General features: G+C 37.0%; 1 long non-coding RNA gene across 2 annotated transcripts in view; it reads left to right on the plus strand.

The window, feature by feature from the left end:
- LOC108735134 overlaps nucleotides 1-17,297 on the plus strand; it is a 478,298-nt gene that overhangs the window by 388,544 nt on the left and 72,457 nt on the right. For both annotated transcript variants that reach the window (XR_003231814.1, XR_003231813.1), the window contains one exon: nucleotides 10,957-11,013. This is a non-coding gene — a long non-coding RNA (uncharacterized LOC108735134). The remainder of the gene's footprint in view (nucleotides 1-10,956; nucleotides 11,014-17,297) is intronic.

Genomic DNA, 17,297 nt, shown 5'->3' on the forward strand with positions numbered 1-17,297 from the left:
CGTGCTGTCAAACCTACACTAGCAAGGAGATCGGGCTGAAACTATAGCTACAAGCTATCCAAGGATGGTACTATAGAATGTCACCTCAAGGTAGGCCTAGTGGCGTCATCTCTTGGTTAGGCCGGAAACTTATCAATCCACCCTCGTATAGCATGTATGAAAGTACATATCTACAGAATACATACGCACAAAACTGATTTTAATGTCTTTTGTGAAATTATTGACTGACTACGTTTACATCATCGACATTATATCTGTATATTGATTATAATCTAAAGCATGGACCGCATGAATCGTCACCAAGTTATGCTCAGCGGTTCGCTGCGCAGTAAGGCTGTACGCATCGAATAGTCATGCGCTCTTGACGCTTACAACCGATTTTTTAAAACTGCGCCTGCGTGAATTATACTAAAACAGCAAACATATCATTTGTTTACGTATAGTGTTGAATAACTGGCAGTATTGAAACTGACGCGCAGTCGTTCATCGCGCAGCGAACTGTTACATTTTCTGTCCTTTATCTGTCATAATGAGGCCAGAAATAAAAGTTGATCAAGGCTACTTAATACATCAAAAGCAAACAAATTTCCAAATAAGCAGAAATGTCTGAAAGGAAGAGGAAGCAGTGGAATTCGCTAAGGTGCTTTATTAAAAATGGTTTATCGAGGTCACACCACTGAAGGTATATCAGTTAGGTGTATAATTTTTCTATTTATTAACTAAGAAGAAGGCAATTTCAATAAGGTTACACCGCAAGGGGAGGAAAACTGAAAAATCGCTCCTCTAACTTTTCCTAGTAGATAAAGTTGTCGAAAACGGGCAAATGCGCCGTGACACCGAGACATGCCTTGCAGTTGTTCGGAAAGCTTTCAAACAATCAGTAGACAACTGGAAACTACCGAACCAAAGCAGAATTACGAAATGGAAAAGAAAAACGGCAATAAATTATAGATGTTTATTTAAAACGCGCCGGTGGCATTATCGGAAGATTTATGACGATACTTAGAGCGTCTAAATTCTGCGAGAAGCCCAGTGCGGAAGAATACAGTTGAGTAGTTATACGACCAATATGAATTTCAAATGAGCAAAAAGTAGATCGGTCGCATCGCGTTAGCGCAACGGCTCCTACACCTAAGCAGCGCCACCTTCTCTGTATTGCACCATCACGGCAGCCACCCTCTGTTCTATCCAAAACAACTCAATGTAGCATTGAAATGTATTTAAGAATATTACCCCATTCTTTTTTATAAGTTTATGCGTGGTTAAATTCACTATCGCAAGCAAAAACTTCCCAAAACTGCTAGACATAAAAAGGAGACCGTTTTTTATGGTGTTTATCATCATCATCATAAGGTCACCAGTCCTTAGACTGGTTGGACACGTACCTCGACTCATTCTTATCCTGAGCTAAACTTCGCATTTCCCTAAAACTAGAACAACCCACATCCTTAACGATTTGCAAACAGTAATCTAACCTAGGCCTACCTATACCCCTTCTAACTCCTCTTTCTGCTTCTAATATGTCTCTGACTAGACCTTCATGCCTGAGATGTCCTACCAACCTATCTCACCTATTTTTTATTGACTTCCATAGAGTCCTCTGTTCTCCAATTCTTTCTAATACCTCTTCATTTCTAACCTGTTCTACCCACGTTATCCTCATCATTCGCCTATAACACCACATTTCGAAGGCTTCTAACCTTTTCTTTTCCGCCGCGCCCACCATCCATGTTTCGCACCCGTACAACGCCGCTCTCCAAACATACACCTTTAACAACCTTTTTCGAATTCTAAATTAACCATTCGCGAGCATAGAAGTTACTTTTTTTTATTAAAGGCGACACGACCCTGCGCTATCCTCTGCTTTATATTCCTATTACTCCTTCCGTCCTGACTTATCTGACTTCCTAGATATCTAATTTTTCGTCTCATATCTTTACGTTCGCTCTTTCCCTACTTTTTCTTCCCTTGCATACCAGTATTTTAGTTTTACTTTTATTTATTTTCATACAATACAGATCTGTCAGTACCGCTTCCATTTTATTTAAAGCTATCTCTAGGTCCTCCCTGCTAGATGCTAGTACTGCTATATCATCTGCAAATCTAAGCATACTAATCTTTTGCCCCTGTATACCTATCCCTATAATTGTACTGTATTTATGGTGTTTAATAACATCAATATTCCCTATTTACTACAAATAGCACCTGACATTAGATTGTAAATTGTACTTAACCTAAGCACATTAAGCCTACCATGATCATAAGGTCGTCAGTCCTAAGACTGGTTGAACAAGCACGTCTACTTATTCCTATCCTGAGCTAATGTTCGCATTTCCCTAAAATTAGAACAACCGACATCCTTAACTATTTGTAAACAGTAATCTAATCTAGGTCAACCTCTACCCCTCTAACTCCCGTTTCTGCCTCTAATATATCTCTGACTAGACCTTCATGTCTGAGAAGGTGTCCTAGCAACCCCTCTCGCCTATTTCTTATTGACTTATTATTATACAAAGCCTGGGTCCCTACCTACAAAAATTTACTAAAATTGAAACACTTAACATCTGCAATGTATAATACACTCCATAGTTTTGGGGGAAGAACTCAGCGTGAACCCAGACAATACTGGGGTCGTGGTGTTTACCAGGACGCGCAAGTTGAAAAACCCGTACAAACCTATACTCAATGGTAAAATGCAGGACTTTGCCAAACAGGTCAAACATTTGAGTCATCATGAACAAGAATTTCATAATGGTTAACAAACACTATCATTAGCCGTAGAGTTTATTTATAAACTTAATGTGTTGGTTTCCATAGCTGTGTATTTTCTATACCTACAGAAAAACAGTAAAGGGTTGTTTAAAGGTGTATTACACACCTAGGGTAGAAGAACTAAAATTAGATCACAATATAATCACAAACAATAAAAAACGATAATTTTCTCTCCCTCGCTGTCTATTGTATTTAATAAAAGAACTTTACAGTCGTTGTCACCAAGTCGTTGCGGCGCGGCGCGACGCGACGCGACGGGGTGTTACAAACTTTTGCCGACCTGAAAGAAAGGATCAAGATTGAACAGTTGAAACATCTAAAAGTTCTGCAACGCGGTCTGCACTTTAATTTCCTCTCCGTTAGTTGAAAAGGCAGAAACCAATGCAACATTAATTACTCTTCTAACGGCGGCGCGTCAGTAACAAGACGGCGACGGTGACGACGCTGACAGCAGCGAAGTCGTTGGCGATATCGAGGTCCTGTCCTCGTTTATCTTCCCTCTTAATTATTGCTTTTGCTCCTCTTCTTCGGAGGCGATCGAAGTGCTTATTATTTCCTACCAACTGATTAAACAACGACGACCTATGATGAACGAACGGGGAGGACAAAAATAGTAATAAAAGCATCATGACGACGCTTAATTATTAATTGTAGTTATCATAGCCAAGACGATGTGTTGAGAACGCTCATTAAATATTATTACGTTAGTGATAGCGTTATTACAAGGAAATGGGAAGCCCAACCACCGACGTCACTAATTAATGTTCAACAATTAATAATCAACAAAAAAATTTCAAAAATAGAAAATTATATTCCTCTCAGTTTTGCACAAAAATGAATTTTTAAAATCAAATAACATACAGTACTTTGTCACTCTCCTCTATTGGAATCCGTCAAATGGGAGGAGCCTAAAAACATGGCGCCGATTAGGGAAAATTTATCGTAATTCTTATAGTGTACCGTGCAATTTCCAAGTTTTTAAATTACGATAAAATGATAAGTATTGACACAATATGTGATTGGGCTGACACAAAGCCTCGGAAAGGAAATTTCGTTGAAGGTGAGCGTGTTTTTAATGCCAATCACATTATAAAATTCGGAAATAACAAATCCGGAAGCTAGCCTTCAAATTCCGTCAAGTTTACTGCCTACTTTTTACAAACTTCGGATTTAAAAAGTGATTCACGTTATATAATTGGTGAGGTGATTCTGGGTGATTTAAGCAATATCATATCAATGACTTGCACGTGCAAAGCCGATTTAAGAGAACGTTGCAAACACATTATTGCAACTTTGTTGTATTGCAGCAGGTAGGTTCTTAACCTCAAAATACTTATATCGTATCATTAGAATTGTGTTAAATCAATTACACAGGAATAAATAATTTCTCACTTTATAATTTTAGTATGATTCTAGTTTTAAATATTAAGGTTATGGCTGATGGTAAATACTTGCTGAAATATAATCATGTGCATTAAAATGACGTGAACAAATTTTTATTCCGGAATTCACTTCTTTGATACCTACTGCTTTCATCCAAGCTTCTATTAGTTTACTTTTTTCTCTAATTTTCCGAATATATTTTTTACATATATAAAACGGTTAGTTTTTATTGGAAAGTAGTTAATGTAGGTGAAGAGTGAAGATCTATGTCTGAAGTGCTATTGCAGCTTTTCACTGAACATATTAACTTTTTGTTTGATTTAACTTTAGAAGAAAACTTCGTCGACTCCATCATTAAAAAAATTTTTTACTTACTTAACGTGTTTTATTATTTTAATAAACAATTTTACAATTTGCGTGCACAGTTCCTATGTAAATTTTTCCCTCATTCGAGTTATAAATTTTGCCACCAGATGGTGTATGCCCATTTGACGGATCCCAATAGTTACCTCACTATTGCTACTATAATTTAGACACTTTTGTAACAGTTTAATTACATGTATAAGATACGCTGGTATATCACTGCCATATCCCAAGGCGGATTGAATTTAGATCAGCTGCACAGTAACTTGTTGTTCTCTTGTTTTTTCTGGCAGAAATCTGGTTATTAAAATCTCCTACCACCAGCTTTAAGTGGCCGCATTTTGCTTTTCTTTTATTTAAAGCCATAGGCACACACGGATAAATACCGATCCATGCATATGTGTAAAGTATACATTGCATTGTTGTTTTTCCGCTTGCAAGAAAAACAAAATCGAACGTAAAAGACATCTGCGAAAACAGAATCGGCCGCAGCTGCTTTATAAACAAAGTCATGGTCAAACCTAATTATTTATTAAAGTCGAAACACGATCCATACAATCGTATCTTGCAGTGGAATCTTGAGCGAATACAAACAAGTTGATCACAAAAACTTAACGAACTGATTTGCATATTCGAACGGGTAGATTTATTTAAATAAAATTTCGGACTCACTCGTGCCCTAAGGTTTCCGAATCGTTATACTGTCGTAAAATTTATTTGTAACTATTTACTTAAATGAAAAAAAGAGATTCACCCCAATTTACCCCTAACGAACTTTTCCGAGCGGACGCGTGTTTCTCCCACCCCAGGTGGGAATCGTCAGTGAGCGGCTGACTGATATCACCACTTCGCATAAATATCAAAGACAAAGAAATTAAAGGCGTTACCGGGATTAGGAATAAGGATGATTTCATCTACGTCATCATCATCATCATCATCATCGTGGACATGTCTTCTTTCTTGTTTCTACTTGGAACTGTAGTCATTTGCTGCGTTTTGAACAAGCTCCTGTTAAACTAGGAAATATTTCATGACTAGTGCAGGCAAAGTGAAAAGAAAACCGAATAATAGTAAGCGGTGTAGCCGTTAGAGGTTGCTTAGGTACCCAAAATATCAGGGTCGGCTTTGTAATTACCTGATTGGAATTCTGTCTATAAACAAACGTCTTGCTGTCCTAAATTCCTGAGAATGTTGAAGTCCAATGCTGGCAGCATGCTCAAATTCTGCTTGTCTGCATCTCTTTCTGTTACACATCAATTGGTGCAATGTTATTTCTTTGTCTTTATTAGTGTCCGCTGCAATTCCTACCTGGCATCTCTTTTCTATGTTTAAGATATTTCCTGTAACATTTGTCGTAAGTAGGCGTTCTGTCAGCCAGACACGTATTGTGCGGGTTGTGTCTGATTATTTTTACTGTATATTTACGTTAATTATACCTGGTCTACCAGGTGTTTACAATTCACAAAACAAGGCTCCATTTGTCTTAAAAATCTGAAAGCGATGATTTGCAATTTTAATGTCTGCATCAGTTTGACTTGAAATTAATAAATATTCCAACGTCCTTTTTACCATACTGATTGAAACGGTAATAATTATCGTGATTGAATCGTTATTTAAGAAATTAAATGCAAATGGATGCATTCAAGTGGTAGCAGTTTGTATGGTAATATTGACCATGTACACAATCTATAAAGTGAAGGTGCATACAGCTAGTTCAGAGTCTCATGTACCTTATGACCCTTTACATGGACAGGTAGCAGATATTTTTGTATTCATTCATTCACCTGTGCGTAAAATATATGTCTCAGTATAAACCCTAGGTATAAATTCTAGGAGCCCTAGATAGACTATAAACTGAGGTAGAAATGTAGTACTCACTGAGCGATCGGAATTTTGTCACTGGCGCAACCTTCTTGACATTCTCAGGTACCTCTACTTCCGAGTTAACACGCGGTATTATTCATACATACATTTATAACAATGTATATCTATACATATTCATAACATACATAAGTAGGTATAAGTAGTTTGTAAAGTTACAAGGAGGAAATTGTTATATTCTTTTACCATTGGCATTATACAGGTAATCGATCAAATTGTGGTTTCCGAATACTTAAGACCAAACCACTTAAGACTTGATTTAAATTTATCGATGAATAAATAATAATAAGTAATAGTAAGCAACGTGAACTTCTTAAAAATCATTATTCACGTTGTAAACTTTATAACGAAACTGTTGTATAGTGCCCCGAGATAAAAATGTTCAGTCTCTCAGAGTCTCTGAAAACGAGACTCGAGTCTCCGTCTCTCAACGAGTGTCTCTGGTGTCGCTGAGAGAGAGACTGTCAAAAAAACTATTTAACGTCTCTGAACGAGAGAGTCGAGTCGCTCATAGAGAGATCCTCATTTCGTATCCAGTCTCTGAACGAGAAACTCGAATCTCTCAATACGTGTTGTCTCGATAGACATGATTAAAATTTTCTAAGTTCAACATATTTCAGAGATCCCAGTCTTTCTACGAGAGACTCGAGTTTCTCAATTTCTCAGTTTTATTTATTCAGTCTCTCTGTGAGAGACTCGAATCTCTGAATTAACAATTTTATCGTTCGAGTCTCTCATACAGAGACTGTGAGAGATCCATAAAAACACCTAGGCAATAACTGAAGGACTGTGAAATACTGTGAGAGACGCTGTTACGTTAAATTACGTCTAGTGTGACACATTCTCATTAACTCTAGATAACGAATTGAACGTTCTCAGTAGCTAAACAGTAACCGTGAAAATAAGAAGACTGCTTAAGGGTGAAAAAGATGTCATAATACACCATTTCACTGATTAGATTATGTAAAATGCTATGCACTAGGGGTACGTTATATCCACTAGCTTAGATTATGGTGGAAAAGGTTGTCCTAAGTGACATACGTGTACCATGGGTTTGAGTTGGGTTATAGTGGGAGAAGATTTTTTGATTAAAGTACGTAAAGTACTGAAGTTTAGATTACATTATGGTCAAAGAGAGTTTCTTGAGTATCATATGTAAAGTGTCAGCGACCAAGAGTTTAAGTCAGATTATGGTTTCTCTCATTGACATGTGTGAAGTTTTATGCCCCTAGGTGAGAGTAAGGGAGGATTTCTTGAGTATCATATGTAGGGATCTATGAATCAAGGCTTTAGGTTAGATTACGGTAGCAATATTACTAAAGGTACATCCCTTATTTCAAAGATTTTGTTAGAATCGATTGCTATTTGATTGTACTGTGTACGTTTCGAACAAATTAAGTGCGTACGAACTGTCACACAGAACACTTTAAAACACTAAAACCTCTACTTCATTTAAAAAAAGCTCATTATACTCTCGACTCTTGTTCATTAAACAAACTTTTTCACACAGTACCTGCCAAAAGTTTTGTTCAATCATGAATAGTAGTGCAAGTCGAATACAAGCGTTAAAGCCTTTAATATGTCTTCAAATATAAATAAACATCTCGTTGATATTTTCAGTAGTAAATGGTACCAATAACAGCACATTTGAGCAATGCAATTGTAGTGGATAAAATGGTCAATTTTTCCGTACAGTACTGTACGGATTATACGCTCCTCACCGGTTAGTAGTTTGGTCGAGAGTTGTCTCCTTCCTTTTCTGGCCTAGTGCTGTTCTTTTCTACTTTGCGAAAGTAAACGGAGTATAAATGTAGAAAGTATAATTATTTTCTCTCTGCTTATCTTGGTAGAAAAAAACGAATGTCCAGATCGTTCAAATGCACGTTCCAACTAAGTAATGGATCCCTTAGAGCTATTTCAGGGAAGTTTACCAAGTTTCAAGTTGTTTGATATCCACGATAAGTTGATAAATTCAACCCTGCTGGAGTCCCTTCATGTTCACGTTGCGTTCCCAGGTGAGGGTTAATCAGCATTTCGTGCTGTTCCCCTTAATAAGCAGATGTAAACAGTTTGCTCCTGGGACATATTAATTTCCTCAGTAACTAAGAAATAGGTACTTTGCTTACCTACCTATAAATACCTTGGTTCTAACATAATTCTTAATGCTCCCGAGTAATTATTGCGCGGGTAAAGACGGGTAACCGGATGGTCAGCCGAACTAAAATATTAATTTCTTAAATAGAAAAAGGAGTTGTTTCTAACCATGAAAATGCCAGAAAAATGTCTCTGATTTTTCCTGACCATTTCGCCAATTTTATCTAGAGTGCTTACTATCACGTTCCATCCTCTGGGACTTCCCCGTCTCGTAAAAGTAATTAACTAGCTTAAACATACGATCTTTAACTTCTTGCCCTGCATATTTTAGAAGTTCCACCTGTATCCCATCTATACCTGACGACATTATTCTTTAAGTTTTTTAATGCTACATCATGCTATCTCTACGCTATCTTCCTTCTCTAATATATCTCCTAACTCCTGGAATTCGTAAAGGTTCTCTAAATATTCTTTCCACCTATAATATAATATAAAGCAGAGGATAGCGCAGGGTCGTGTCGCCTTTAATAAAAAGAAGTCACTTCTATGCTCGCGAAAGGTTAATTTAGAAATTCGAAAAAGGTTGTTAAAGGTGTATGTCTGGAGCACGGCGTTGTACGGGTGTGAAACATGGACAGTGGGAGCGGCGGAAAAGAAAAGGTTAGAAGCGTTCGAAATGTGGTGTTATAGGCGGATGATGAGGATATCATGGATAGAAAAGGTTAGAAATGAAGAGGTATTGGAAAGAATAGGAGAACGGAGGACTCTATGGAAGTCAATCAAAAATAGGCGAGATAGGTTGGTAGGACACCTTCTCAGGCATGAAGGTCTAGTCAGAAACATATTAGAGACAGAAACAGGAGTTAGGAGGGGTAGAGGTAGACCTAGATTAGATTACTCTTCGCAAATAGTTAAGGATGTGGGCTGTTCTAGTTTTAGGGAAATGCGAAGTTTAGCTCAGGATAGGAAAGAGTGGAGGTACGTGTCCAACCAGTCTTAGGACTGATGACCTTATGATGATGATGATGATAATATAATAAGACTCTAATTATCGCCTGTGCCTTTCTCTACAATATGAACAACAATTAAAACTTTTAACGGCCATCTGAATAACGATCCTGTGTCAGGAATGAAAAAATACAAAAGATCAAGTTTTTGCTCTTGGTAAAGTAAGTGAAGGCGATTTTAGGGTGTGAAGCAAAGAGAATAGCGTTTTAGAGGTTTAACTATCGATATTCTACGGCAGTTGTTGTTAGTGCTTATAATTCGTCTAATTTCGAATTAGCTCGTTGCCCAATAATGAAGATATGTGTGTGGAAAGTTGTGACCGATATCGTAAATGCGTGACACTTTACACCCCTGTGTTCTGTCCTGTTTAACATGTTTCCCATATGTATACGCGATTTTATATTTCAGCGACACGGTTGCAGTTGCAGTAGCAGTAGCAGCGGTGTCGTCTGTTTTAATAATTATTATCGTGCCAGCAACGGTGCATAAAGCATGCATGTGGTCGTGTAGTCGCAGTGCAACGAGACGCAATAACAGATTTATGCGCAGGGCTTGCCTGCAAGCCGGCAGAGCCCCTTATAGTTTATGAATTATTCCGAGATTTTCTCAAAGATATTTGCCATATTCCACGCGAACGAATTGCACGTGTTTTTATAACTGAATGACGCCAATTCTTGCCCGTTATATTCGTTCGTTTGTAAATTTTTATACAGGACGACGGTCGATGACGCGTCGTCCGTTCGCACCAATAGTCGTTTCCTAGTATACTTCATTTACTTTTTCTAGCGATGTGTCCCTTCCAATGTCTTGGATGCGCGCTGGCAAAATCGTAGGTAGGGAGATAAAAGCTCATTATACTCTCGACTCTTGTTCATTATACATACTTTTTCGTACAGTACCTGCCAAAAGTTTTGTTCAATCATGAATAATAGTGCGAGTCGAATACAAGCGTTAAAGCCTTTAATATGTCTTCAAATATAAATAAACATCTCGTTGATATTTTCAGTAGTAATTGGTACCAATAACAGCACATTTGAGCAATGCAATTGTAGTAGATAAAATAGTCAATTTTTCCGTTCAGTACTGTATGGATTATACGCTCCTCACTGGTGAAGAATTTGGTCGAGAGTTGTCTCCTTTCTTTTCTGGCCTAATGTTGTTCTTTTCTACTTTGCGCCGGTCAAACTGAAGGTCACATCGCTACAGAAACTATTAAACGTGAAAGTATAGTATAAACGGCATTAAAAACGCGTTTACCTCCAGCAAAACTCCTTTTTCAAGATTTTGTGTCTTCCCGATCATGTACTGTGCCTATACTAATCATTTTATATCATTTTAAAATTTCGCATATCAGCGCCATGTATTTAGGCTCCGCCCATTTGCCGAATTCTAATAACATATTGTTTAATTTCAATAAAAAAGTGATTGAAATATAACATTATTGTGCTTTTACAGGCAAACCATCCTGATGGGACAGTCTAAACTCTGGGGTTGTGGTTTAGCGTTAATACGGTAAGTTTATTATTTTTTTACTGAACGTTTGCAGAACACTTATTAATATTTAATGGATATACACCGCCACCGTTCTATAATCAGAATTAAAAAGGGAAATATTCAACGGTAGTTTTTACTTTGTTTTTCTTTCCGCTACTGTCACTGACCTTGTTTAAAAATCTGCTACTAAATAATAGCGTTTAAATGGGAGGCCAGCAGAAGCAGCAAGACTCTTTGTTAGCTCGAGACCACTTAATGATAAAATTCAAATTGGCGAGAATTTAAATTGCAAACTACGAACCGCGGTGGATAATAACAGTAGTTATGATGCACGCGAACAACATACTTTACCTCTTTACCTGTTTAAAGTTTCCTTTTCAATACACGAATGTAATTTTCACGCTTTGCTATCCAGTTACTCTCCTGCTTGTGGGTAATAACACTAACCCATTATAAGCACTATGCTCATCGTTTTGTACAGGGTGTTTCTATGTTAACTAGATGCATTGGGGAATCGCATGGTGAGCAAAGTAGTCAGTAAGATTGCAACATAAATTTGACGCGTTTAATAGGATTGCAGTCAGCAGAATCACAACATAAGTTTAGCGCAGTCGGTAGGATTGCAACATAAATTTGGCGGATCAACAAACTTGCAACATAAATTTGACGCAGTCGGTAGGACTGTAACATAAATTTGACGCGTTCTATAGGATTGCTATTAGTAGAATCACAACTTAATTTTGGCGCATTATGTAGAATTGCAATATAAGTTAATTTAGCGCAGTCAGCAAGATTGCAACATAAATATGGCGCTGTCAATAGAATTGTAACACCGAGGTGTTTTAGTTTGGCAGGGCGGGACTCAGAGTTGGCATCAATACCTTTGGGCTGTAGGTAATGGTGTATAAAAACACCTATTTCTCATGATTATGAAACTAGTCTTCATAAAAAATAGTTAATTAATTAACCATGAAATCCATAGCAGATAGGCATTACCAGTTTAATTCAAAACAATATAGTAAGTGAGAATTTTTTTAATTAAACGAAAGTATAATGTTAATTAATTAAATTATTCTGCGCTGAAGGAATTCCAGTTTTCAAAATTATATAATCCACTAAAATGATTGTGTAGTTTGGTTAAACCGAACCCCATATATAGGTATATATTTCTATAGTACCTAATACGTATATCTATATATATAAGGACCCACTCATACAATAAAGTGTCGCCGGTATAATGTATTTGCCTGCCATCTTGTTATGCAATAAGTCATAAAATATTCATGATCGCATAATAGTATTTTTACAAGAGATACCGTTCAAGTTTCTAACCATATCGGAGTGAATTTGAAAGAAATGTGAACAAATTGAGTGAAGCTAACCCTAGACTCGCTAGAATGATGTTTTCTTTTAAAGGAATTTTTTACTAATAATAATAATTTTCAGTTTTAGGGCTATATTTGTCCATGGCAAAACAAAATGACAGAAAAATAGTTTTTTACTGTACAAATGTAGGGTAGGTAATAGCGTCTAAAATACACATTATTTTATTGATTAGCATCATGGCAAGGTCGTCTGTCCGAATACGGACTGGACAAGCACCTCCACTGTTTCATATCCCACGCCAACCTTTCGCATTTCCGAAAAACATAACATCCCACATCCCTAAATATTTGCGAACAATAATCTAATCTAGGTCTTCCTCTGCCTTTCTTTACTAATGTAATTGCTTCTAGCATCCATGGAATTTTTTTAATATACTATATTTGAAACGTTTTTTTTTCGTTTTGCACCCGTACAGAGCTGTACTCAAAATATAAATACATATACAACAATCTCAACGAATTTCTTAATTAACCTTCTGCTAGCGGCAATTGTGATAAAAATAATAAGCTTTTGTTCATTCGAGTACTCCAAATAGGCATACCTACGCCACCTGGTGACAGAACATGTATCGATTAAAAAGCTGTTGAAAGGCTGTTACTGCACCTCCGACAATGATTTTGAACTGATTACATAATCGTATTTGTATAATTAAAGTTTATGTGAAAGCAGTAGATATCAAAGAAGCGAATTCCGAAATTTGAATGCTGTCCTGATTAGGTCTAAAAGTCGTCTTCTTCCTGGAAGCAATTTCATCCAACGGCGACCTTTACACCCAAATCAGGACATTAGTTCACTTATTACTGGCCGCAATTTATCAGACACCTCCACGGTAAGACATGTAAACATTATCAACGACTGGACAAAGTAAGGAAGTGGAAATTAATGTATTTAATTAAGATCCAATCAGCGCAAGCTAATGAAATCTATGCCAGGATTGAGAAATCTTTTCTACGAGAATGAATCCACAGCACACGTCGCAGCCTGGCGAAGACGGATGAATAACTCTTTGGTCTGCACCTGACACTTAGCAACAAGATTGAGACAAGATGGACGTAATCTCATATTCCAACATAAGGAACTAACTGGACCGCACCAAGGAGCAACAGATCAGGAAGTACGAGAAGTTCCAGAAGCCTGGACCACAGACATCTCGTGAAAATCTTATGAAGAAGGTGCTCACAGAAGATAGCGACGACATTGCTGGCCAAAGGAGAAAATATCGCAAACACTTCATCCCACATTCCGTTTTGAAGACATCATTTCCATCATGAAAACAGCTATCAAGCATCTACCAGACTAGGAATACGAATCGGAAGTACCAATATTCTCAGGAAGGTAAAGCCTCCCAGAAGCAACCCGACAGGGAATGAAGCAATGGCACTGCAAAACCTAAACAGGAATGAGGTTATTATCATACTCTCAGCTGACAAAAGAAACGAACCCGTTCTTCAAACACAAGTGAGACTACTTCTTGTCAACCGACTGATCGTTCCTACTATCCAAAAGCGTATTCTGAGGACAGAAGCTGTTCCACCGTTACTATATGGATTACCCAAAATCCACAAAGCTAATGATGCTCTGAGACCGATAATAATCGCCCCCCAATCACCAACATACTACATAGTAAAACAATTGATATCACCGCTTCAGCCCCATGTGAGAACGAGTACCAGTTACATCAGAAAACAATTCCAAGGACCAGCTTTAGACCAAAATCAGGACAGCAACATCAGTTCACTTACTGGCCGCGAAAACATTTTTACCAGTTTGTCAAATATTTCGGTGAATATTTCTTAGATGAATTGTGATTTAGTAAACTGGTTTTTCGATGATTTTTTCAGTTAATTTTTCTAGACCCAGTTCGATTTACACTTAACCGTGTTTATGTGTATTTTCTTCGCATCGTCATGTAGGGTAAATACGTTTTTTTACGGCGGAGGAATAGAAAAGAATTGGTACATTTTAGGAAGTAGAAAGTTTTAGTTTAGTAAGTTCTTTTGTTGTTCACTTCGGCCTTTTATTGGACGTGTTTCACTTTTTGTTCAGGTTTCCATGCTTTGATGTCCCCGGCAAGGCCGTTATTTTCACGATTGGCATAAAGTGGAACTCAAAATTAAATTTTCGCAAAGGGGGCGCTCGTCGAACATAAAAATTTACTTTTCTGCCAAATATATGTTGTTTATCGGGTGTTTAACGAGTATTATTCGTGGAAGAAGAAAAGTTTGTCGAGACCGGTCCTTTTCCAGGCGAAATGGGACCTTGCAAAAAATACTTGAAAATCAATTTTTCTGAAAATGAACTTCTGATAGAATAAAATGACTCGGACGGAAATTAATTCCTTTTTTTTCGGGACGATATCTCAAACTTCACCAATTTCCTTCTGGGAAACAGATAAGTAGAAAATATTGTTCAACAACAATTACTTCTGTCGACTTCCGAAAGTTTTATAAAATCATTAAAAAGTTCTTCCACAGAACTCGAGCTTTTTATACAAGCATTCTACCTTCATGAAAATAAAAAGTTATGACCCAAAAAGATTAAAATCGTACATGTACCTAATTATACTTCTGAAAAGAGATTCTCATTTAGCACAAAAAAATTAATTTTATATCCGTCCATCTTAATTATGGTTTTCGTATTAATTGACTTCCTATTAATGGAAGTTTTTACTGACTTATTTACATTAGGATTGAAATGAAATTCGTTAGCAGTGGCGTACTTTGGAATTTAAGTCCCCCATCGAGTAGAATGTTTTTTTCCCTCTTTCTTCCCCCTCCCCGTAAAGATTGGAGACGAAAAATTAGAAGAAGGGGATGTGTTTCTGTATCTAGCAAGTCAGATTACTCAGGTTGGAAGGAGCAGTACAAATATACTATGTCTAATTCCGGAATATTTAAAAAGTAACATCTATAGACAGTGTAGAGTACATATCGTCATAGTGCCCCAACGTAGAAGATGTTAAAAGTGTGGACAAAAAGTATCCCAGTTAACGAGCCGTCACATATTGAGAACAGTTACCGCGCTCTCTTATCGGATTTCGACTAAACACGCAAACCTATTCGTGGTCTTCGCAACAGCTGATACGTAGACAAGTCTATTGTACGTAATGATTAGTAATAATCTGCACTCGTTAGCGTTCAATTGGCAAAGTATTAAAACAAAAATAAGCTGACTGTGGATTGCATTGGAAATGCACCGGCGGTATCACGCGATAACGCGTCTTCATTATCATTATCGGAGCAGTTGGGGCTTTCGGTAAAGTCACTACCCTCATGTTTATGTATATCCTTGAGTGGTAGAATAAGAAAGAGTGCAGATACCTGTCCAACCAATTGTAGAGGTCACGACCTCACGATGATGATGATGATGAAAGTAAAAGACAATGCGTGGATTTATGCTAAATGTAAGACAATCATGAAGCATATTGTAGAATTTGACTATGATTGTTATTATCACTTAGGAAAGTGTATGGATGGAGTAGGTAGTAGTGTCCTCGTCCGTGCACGGTCTTCCTATTACAACGGTTAATTCTGTTAAGAACCCTTATTATTGAGGTAAAGTTCGAGGGCATCACCACGTTTCGGAAGGACTTGTGTAAACTTTGTTATTAATAGTTGCTCTGTGCAGCAGTCTACTAAAGAGCCGACCTATTATACGGTTCAGTTACTGCCACCGCAACTGTAATGGCCCAAGCCAACGCCAACTTGCTCCATACATGTAGCTACAATATTTAGCTACATGTTACGCGAGAGGTAGTTGCTATCATAAACTGTTACTTCGTATAATGTAATATTCTACGGGGTGCCTTTCGATGAAAGTATAGATAAAGCTTAAAGGACGGAGCAGGAAAGTCGATACCTAAATGACCTTTGATATCAACTTGTCTCAATTTCATCTGGGACCATTTCTTATCTGCTTGACATGCCACCACAAATTATCCGCAGGGTAAAAAGCATTATTTACAGTAACGTGGTATCATTACAAATTTTAATTATATTATCTATTGAGGAGAACTAGTTGAAATCGTCCTAATTTGGACGAATGAGTAGCCGATGGTGCATGGTACGTTCTCAACCTAATACCCATGGTGTACAGCACACCACACATTTAATTAGGAAAGCCTTTTCTATTAAAAACTAACCCAGAAAGTTGGTTATATTATTTCATGTAAAACACCTCTTATTATTAGGTCTAAGTCCATACACCATGGACTAATATACCAAACAAACCAACGTTTTATTAGAGAAAGTTCGCTCCTATTACAAATAACAATTAACCTTATTGAACAAATATAAAGAAAGATAATAAAAACTAATAGTTTATAAAAGTATCTACGTTAGAAACATTTTCTAGATTTAAACCTTAAAAACTGTTCTTGATAAGATGTATAGTGACAAAGAAAAATCATAACAACATTTAATTAAAAGTTTAAGGGCGCAATATAGATACCTAACCTACACATATCCCCGACAAAAAACCCCATTACCAAGTTTTCTAATTTGCTTTTCCACGTGGCTGTATTTAATTCTTGTTCTGGTAAGTCGGAAAAATCCTGAAAATGAAGTTGTCTTCAGATAATATACCGACTAAAGTTTACTGCTACACTGCTGTCAGAAAAATTAGAAACAAAATTAAAATAACTACATGAAACCAACCAACCTGACAAATTTTACCGAAATTGTTCAATAAGTAATAAAAATAAATCGATATCGCTTAAAATGAGATGATAAACAGATCTTTGACATTCATGGAAATTTGTAGACTTGTAGTTACTTCTGAACTTTCTGGGAATACTGTACATCTAAACAGATACACTAACGTAAGATAATACAGATACGTACGTTAAAGAAATTACTTTCATTTGTTAGTGGAGCTTTGAACATTGTCGTATGTGGGGCGCTTTGTCTGTTTCCGGT

Source organism: Agrilus planipennis, unplaced genomic scaffold, assembly GCF_000699045.2.
Source record: "Agrilus planipennis isolate EAB-ADULT unplaced genomic scaffold, Apla_2.0 scaffold34, whole genome shotgun sequence".
Classification (NCBI taxonomy): domain Eukaryota; kingdom Metazoa; phylum Arthropoda; class Insecta; order Coleoptera; family Buprestidae; genus Agrilus; species Agrilus planipennis.